The following is a 7,650-nucleotide window of genomic DNA, read 5'->3' as shown; positions in this document are numbered from 1 at the left end:
CTATGGTCTATGGAACCCGAAGGTTCAATGCCGCGTTTACAAAATATTTCCACTAACTTATGTCCTTAGCCAACTGGATCCAGTTTCTACTCTGTACTCTTATTTCTGCAAGATCCATCTTAATATTGTCTTCCCATCTACGCCTAGGTCTTCCTAGTGGTCTTCTTCCAATTGTTAAAATTATGAAAGCGTTTCTAATTTCTTCCATTCTGGCTACATGGCCTGCCCACCTGAGCCTTCTACACTTAATAACCCTAATAATGTTAGGTGAGCGGTATAAACTATGCAATTCCTAGTTATGAATTTCCTCCAATCTCCATTTTCATCCCTCTTTGGTCCGAATAATAATAATAATAATAATAATAATAATAATAATAATAATAATGCGTATTATTTTTATTATTTTCAACCTCCCGTCGTTCTCCTATCAATCTAGCAACGAAAGGCGTTTACAACTTAGCAAACGTAAAGCGAGTGACAAGTTACAGACCGAATGCTAATGTAATACACGTCACGAATTGTGTAAGCAAGCTAAAAAGGTCTGAAACAATTCGTTTCCGATTTTTGCAGTCGTTTTTACGTCTGTAAGATGACATGTTTAATATTAGTTTCTTTCTTTCTTTCTTTCTTGTTCATTTGTTAGTTACTTCAACGCTAACTGTAACCTCTATCATGCGTCTTCCTCGACCAAAAAACGTACCAATTTTATTTCCTGCAGTGTTTTCGCGTCACTGCTTTCGAAATGGGGATGGGGCGAGCACACCTGCACATTTCACGCTTGCGTCTGCTCAATGCTTATCATCGTGCGAATTTCTGGCCAGGCTTGGCCATAGGTTTTTTGCCATCATGTGTGGTTGGCAACACTTATCGGATGCGGTGGAAGAAGCGAAGCTAGCAGCACCTGTGCTCACCTGTTCTTATCTTCGCTCGTGCTCGCTCACGCTTTGGCTCCGGGAGCCAATTCATGGACAGGCCTGTGCAAGAGGATCTATGCTTGTTTGGCGCTCAATGAGCGCTGTTGGTGTTGCGAATTTGTGTTTCGTAGAAGGAACTATGAATCAAAGAACTATATCTATATTTTAAATAGCAATCTTCCGCAAAAATGAGTCCCAATAATGACTTCGTACTTTTGCACGGTAATGATTCAAAATATACCGCACATTATATTAGGATATGGGCAGGGCTGTAGTCGAGGATACACTACGGTACACGTCGTATACCCTCTGCTTAATCTTAGTCATTAGAGTGTACCTTCTGCTTCAAAGCGTATAATACTTTCTACTTTTGTTTCGTTTATATTTATTTCTTTAATTGGGCTATGACTCCAATGATAACCCGGCGTCGACATGTAGCGCCTCCATCGCCCACTTCTTCGGAAGTGCAGTCAGCCTGGTCCTCCAGGTTGGGGCTTGTGCCGGGCCGATCACCCGGCATTTTAAACCTGGTATCGAGCACAATAGAAAGACAAGCCTCGGATATGGACTGCTGTTTTCGGATGCCAACCTTGCTATGGCCTGTTTATGATAATGGATTTGTGGTTTTAAGACGCGTGGGCCCAGAGCCATGAGACGGAGGAGTAAAGTGCATGGAATGGATCGAATGGTGCCGTGAATGGTTGGTGGGAATCTTTGGAAGTGGTGATTTAAATAAGAAGTGCCATCAAGAAGATGGCATGAAATGCTTTTAGACTATAAAACTAACGTAACCTTTATATTTTAACTGAATTAATACATGCGTTTTTACAACGTTCATTAAGCAGATACCTACGGGAGGGGGACACATGGTCACTGCTTGGTATATGTATTATACGTAGCGGGCAAACAAGGTATTTCAGTACCAAGTGACTACGTTCACGATGATTAGAGATCCAGAATTAGTCTGGGTACCAATTTTCATAAATATCTGGCTGGCATTCGTCCCTTGTAAGAATCCTATCATTTTAAGCAGAAATTCTTTTAATTTCTGCTTTTGGTAAATATTAAATAAATAAATAAATACACGTTATATCTGGTTTTGAGTCATATTTAAAATTTCTCTATAACATTTTAGAGGAACAAGTGATTATTCTTTCTTGTATTAGACGCAAAATGTGGTTTAACCGCTTTTTTTGGCAACGGGTTTGTTAAATTTGTCCCCTCCTCAATTTTTGGCAGATTGTGGTTTGCTTTAGAATTCTTTTTTTTTTTTTTAGCAGCGAGGCTATATGAAACGTGGACCTATACCTTAACATGTAATGCAAACCACGTGAGATCCCACCGGGAATCAAACCCGGGTCTTCCGTGCTGAAGGCATGTGTGCTAACCGTATAACCACAAAAGAACTTGTTTTCAGTTTTAGTTTCTTTCTTTGCAGTGCAGTATACACGCACTTGGTAGATTAAAATGTCTGGTTTGAGGAAGACACGATACAAATATTATTGCCACCTGATAAATAGGTTTTGACGTCTTCCTTCTGGTGAAATATAGAAATAAATTTGACATCAATATACTCTAATACATATACATATACATATATGTGCCTTACATCAATATACATATGATTTTAATAAATCTCATACTGCTGGCATTCTTGCTTAATAAGATATGAAAACAAACAGAAGCAATTTCGAACTTAGGAAGTGTATTCCAGTCCCTGCAACAGAAAAGGACCATCCTTCAATGACTTTTAGGAAATCTTAATGAAGTACACACGCATTTACTTAATACATGCTTTTAAACAGGTTTGTTAGGTCCAATTTCAAATCTTGATAGCTTATTAACTTGGGAATCAAAGGTCTTCCCTTAATCAAATTTGAAATAGTGGTACATTCTGATAAAATCAGTAGGCATATGAAAAACTATGGTGTACTGACTTTTGCTTCCCGAGTTGCTAAATTTGAGATTTGGATTTATTCGGAAAATAAATTAAATGAAATCTTTCAGTTTAACAACCCATCATTATGCAAGTTAGGAAAAAGGGAGACGGGTGATTAATTCGCTCGAGAAAACCCACGAACACGATGTTGTCCACCACAAACTCACTTGGCCGGGAATCGAACCATGGACCCCACACACCAAAAGCAAGAGCTCTACCACTGAGCCATGATGTCCTTCTAGTCTGAAAGTAAGTTCAAATCACAACTTTGATGGTCAGTAACTGAAGAAGAAACTTGCTGCACACCATGCTAAGCTCAAGCTCTACCACCATGTCAACGTGGCTAAGTGGCTAACGTACGCAACTTTAACTTGAAAGACCCGGGTTTGATTCTTGGCGGCAGCTCATGTGGTTCGGATTCCACGTTAATCAATAGGTCACGTTTCATATACCCTCTTCCTGAACGGGATGTTAAACTCAAAATCAGCTCAACTCAAATTTGCTGAAGTTCAGATAAATTTCATTTCTCCCGTGTAAATAGCGGTTATTTAGAAAATTGGATTTAGAAAAAAAAATATATAGCTTTCAACTCGGAAACCAGGCGTTTCCACTTGACCATTAAAATAGTGGTAGATCTCAGTAGCGGTTCGTGGTCTATAGAAGTACCGGTTGCAATGTTGCAATATCAAAGGTATGTAGTTACGCGCAGGTGTTCCCCTCCCCCCAGCATTCTTGAATCTTATCCAAAAAGTATTCAGGAAATATGAAGAGCTTATAAGCTCCATTTGTATATTTATTGATTAAAGTGTATTCTCTAATATTGATTTAATATATGTTATTTCCTTTTTTTTTTTCAAAAAACCACTATCAATGTACGTTTATACACTATTTATATACAAAAACTTCTACGTCCATGTTATTGAACAAGAGATAAATCGAATATATAGCATGTGCTGTAAGCCATGAATGATATTGTTAACCCAAAAAGAAGAAAAAAAGCAAGAAAATTACATATATTCATGCACACAGTTAAACAAAATTATTTAAGTAAGTAAACTATGCATTATTTTAGAATGGAAGGTCTTTCTTCGTTCTTTTCGAGTTTCAAATTCTTCTATGACTTCATTGAAATCTGAAATGCTGCTCGCCAAGTTTTTTCTGAATAGAAAGCATCACTACTGCAAATATTTTCCGCTTTATTTTCTTTAAGGTACAGAAACACCTCTCTCCTCCGACAATATGCATTTTGTTAGCATTTCTTTGTATGAATATAAGGGACAAAGAGTTCATTTTCAGTAACTACGTACTTTTGTCTGCTGTTCTATTATAAAGAAGCATGAAATATAAGACTTTTCCCTTCAAAAATGAAAAAAATAATAGTTTAACATTCCATCAATTTAGGCTAAAGAAGACAGATGAGTATTGAAAGTGAATAATTTGAGATTAATTTTTTATGCTCTCCGCCGGAAATTGAACACGGGATCATGTGCAATAGCGACATACAGCTAGGAATTAGACCAGTGGTAAGACATTCTCTTCTTCGAGTCTCTATCGCCCCCCTTCCCCCTCCCCCAGAATAGGATATTTTTTATTTTTAAAATAAAATCTATCCCAAGAATTTTTACCTTTGTATTATAAATGTAAAATAAAATCTATTGACTCCGAACGACTGCCCTCCCCCAAATATTCAGCTTAGATCCGCCCCTGCTCCCACCAGACGCGTATTTGCTCTTTGCGAGTTTCTGTTTGGTGACACTTCTTTCTTCCAAGCGTCTATATCTCACTCAACCTATCAATTGAGTCAATCGCTGCCAAACGGAGGAATTCGTAACTACTACAGAAGCTGACTACATACCAGTTGCAACGAAATAGCAACTGGAAACGCGTAATACGGGAGGATAGCAGCGATGCAAGAATAAATCCACTTCCTCATGTTAAGAGATAGGAGCTTGCTGCCATATGTTCAATGTTACTGCTTCCAGTGGCAACGCTTGCTGCCACTGGATTTGTATATCACTCTCTTTCTTTCAGTTTTTTTAAATTATTTTTTTTTAGAAATGCATCAATACTGTTTTGCGTTCAAGAGCAAAGGTTTATTTTTTACTGATACACTACTTTAATACTTAAAAATATCTTTAGTATTAAAGAAATATTCGGTTGCACAACCATGCAACATATAGTACCAGCCGCCACTGGTAGATCTTGATAAGCTCAGTACGTGTGTGAAATATTAAAAATGAAATGTTTGAGTTTTACGTCCCACGGTTATGCTAAAGTAGACGGTAATGATGAGTACCGGTAATGAATGAAATGGTGGAATGAAGAAAGTGGGAGGAAACGGGAGAACCCCGAGAAAACCCACGCACACGATGTTTGTCCATCACAAAGTTCACTTGGCGGGCGCTGGGATCGAACCCGGGACCCCAAGCACCAGAGGTGAACGCTCTACCACTGAGCCAACGCGGCCCCCATGTGAAATATTATTAGCCATTATATTGGAAGTTTGGACTTAAATCGAAAATAGATAAAAAAAACTTAAAGAAAATATAAGTACAATAATAATCGTGTTATGGCGATTTTAAAGATCAACACAGTGCCATTCACTCAGTATTTCGAATTTCTTTTTTTTTTTTCTTCTTTTTTTAAACATGAAAACGAACTGATGAAGAGTGAAGTGGGGATTTTCTGTTTGGTAAACCGAATTGAATATTAGGTAAGTGGACAAAGAAAGGTTTGAAATCTTCAAACGTAGATTCCTTCTCATAAGTTAACTGCTTAATATTTTTCGTGAATATTCACAGTTTTAGGTTTGTGAAAGGTCTGAACACAACTATTGGTTTACTTAACAGCATTTTATAAATATCAAAATGCCTACTTTCCAAAATTATCCTGTGAATTGTTATTGACAAACAAAATCGTGAATCTACTAGGAATTCGTACTTATTAACAAAGTAAGGTCTCGGAGCCACTTTGGAGACTCCGGCATGGATATGGGCTGTATCAGGTGTTTTATATTTCGAAGGTGTTTGCAGTGTTGTTCGCTCAAGCGTTCGTGCTCTATCAGATTGGAATTTTTGTGACTCTCAGTGTCCTTTCTTTCGCTACATATATTTAATAAATAAGAATTTACCTAAGGTAATTTCTTTTATTTGTGTGTTTGAATACTTTGGAACCATCAGCTTGTCAGTTATATATATTCGTACACGGATGTAAAACAGTAAAATCTTGATTTCCAAACCACTAAGGCTATCCACGTTGTAGTATCTATTTTCTGCTTCTACGAATTTGCGCCTGAACAGAACGTGAGCTCTGAACCAGGTTGTTACCAACTGTTTCTTGGGGACAATTCCAGGAGCTGGACCTAACGGAGACGGTAGGTAGCAATTTCTTACATTAAAGTAGCAAATATGTAGCATTAATTTCATTCGATCAACACATTTCTTTCTTGGTGTTTGCAATTCTCGAAAACAGCAGTGTATTTTGAAACATTCATTATGTTGCGTAAATAAATCATTAAAAGTAATAATAGAAGGTGTGTCTAAAGTCTCATTTGAAAGAAAATATAAGAAAGCAACTATATTTTACATTATGTTGTTAGTTGCGCATGATACACATGCAGGTTCCTAAGGTTATTATTATTATTATTATTATTATTATTATTAAAACTTCCTGTAGTTCCAAATTTGACCGCATGAGGCGTTATTCCTCAAAGCAACAATAATGGAGTTCGGTGGTACTGAAAAGGCGTTCTGCATGATGGTATTCAACAAATCCAGTATGCTATGCAAGAGCTAGCAACGCTCACGTAGGTTCCCTCCAGGAAGTCTACCATTATGCAGTTTGTTGCGTACCTCAATGAAATCCTCCCAGAACGTTGGCCTTATCTTTCACGAGTTCTTCATGAACTGCAAATGAGGATTGAAGTAGCTGCAGCTAGTCACATAACATGTTATCAAAGTATGACAAGAACTATATCATAGCTGTCGTCACACACGGCGCTCACATTCATCCATATGTTTTCATTTTATCACAAAACCTTAAGGGCCAATGCATCATGTGAAAAATAAAAACCTCATGTACAGTAACTTATTTATAGTAAAATGTTTCAAATGGGATTTACTTTCTTTCAGACTCACCCAGTATATTATGCTATTAGCTGTATTATATTGTGGAATGTGGATGAATGATATGGTATGTTTATTTCTTTATTTATGACTTCTTTTACGTGGCGAAGTTAAGGCTCTGCAGCCTTCTCCGAGCACTTAACCACGTGCACACATTCTTTTTTTTTTTTTTTTTTTAAAAAAAGCACCAATATATAGAAAATATTAACAATTACAAAAGAAAAGTATTGAACCACATAAAAAAAGAATATACCACTGAAGTAAAAAAATAGTTAAACACTTCAAAAACAAAAATTGAAAATAACATACAATATAGGAAACAAAATAACATGGAGAAACTTAAAATGCATATATCATGTAGCGGTACCAGAACTATGAATATATAAGCTATACAAATTAGCATAGGTTACCTATTGGTTGTGTGTTCATATGTGGGTTATTAATAATCTCGTAAAACGAAGATGACTCATGAGCTACCAGTATCCTTATCTTTACTTAAGAGAAGGGAATTTACGGATTTTTTAAATTTGGCAACTGTGGAAACGTTGTGTATTAATTGAGGTAAACTGTTCCAGAGGCGTGTAGTACTTACTGTGAAGGATTTTGAGCATGAATCAGAATTGTGACTGGGTATGGAGAGTAAGAAATTATCTTGTGATCTTGTGCTTCTAGT

The sequence above is a fragment of the Thermobia domestica genome, chromosome 11 (genome assembly GCF_964235325.1).
Source record: "Thermobia domestica chromosome 11, izTheDome1.hap1.1, whole genome shotgun sequence".
NCBI classification, from domain to species: domain Eukaryota; kingdom Metazoa; phylum Arthropoda; class Insecta; order Zygentoma; family Lepismatidae; genus Thermobia; species Thermobia domestica.
The sequence above is the reverse complement of the archived record's forward strand: the minus strand, read 5'-3'. Positions refer to the sequence as shown.